Here is a 424-nt window from a genome sequence, read left to right on the forward strand (position 1 = left end):
GAGATAAGATTGGTATGTAAAATCTTAATATCAATAGTGGTGATGTCATAGGCATTGGCATTATTATGGCATATAACTAGTACAGTTATGCACTGTAATTTTAGTGAAGAATTACTTAGATAATGAAACCTCCTATCTCATTGACTTTATTTTCAATCATTTATTTTAAAAAATAATGTTTTTTTGAGTGTATGTCTTTGTGCATGCTTGCACATGTGAAAGACAAAACCCTGATTTAAGTCTGCCCTAGAGTTTCTCTAGATGAAAAATGTGAACTAAAAAGGGACAAAACAGTGAAAATGTTGTGTGAGATAATGAAGCCATTCTTTGAAAAAGACCATATGTACTGTACTATGCAGATGAGCTGATAAGTGGACAGAGCATAAGGGTGTAATCTATTTTGTAAATACGTTATTATCAAGGT

Source organism: Peromyscus eremicus, chromosome 17 (genome assembly GCF_949786415.1).
Source record: "Peromyscus eremicus chromosome 17, PerEre_H2_v1, whole genome shotgun sequence".
NCBI lineage: Eukaryota > Metazoa > Chordata > Mammalia > Rodentia > Cricetidae > Peromyscus > Peromyscus eremicus.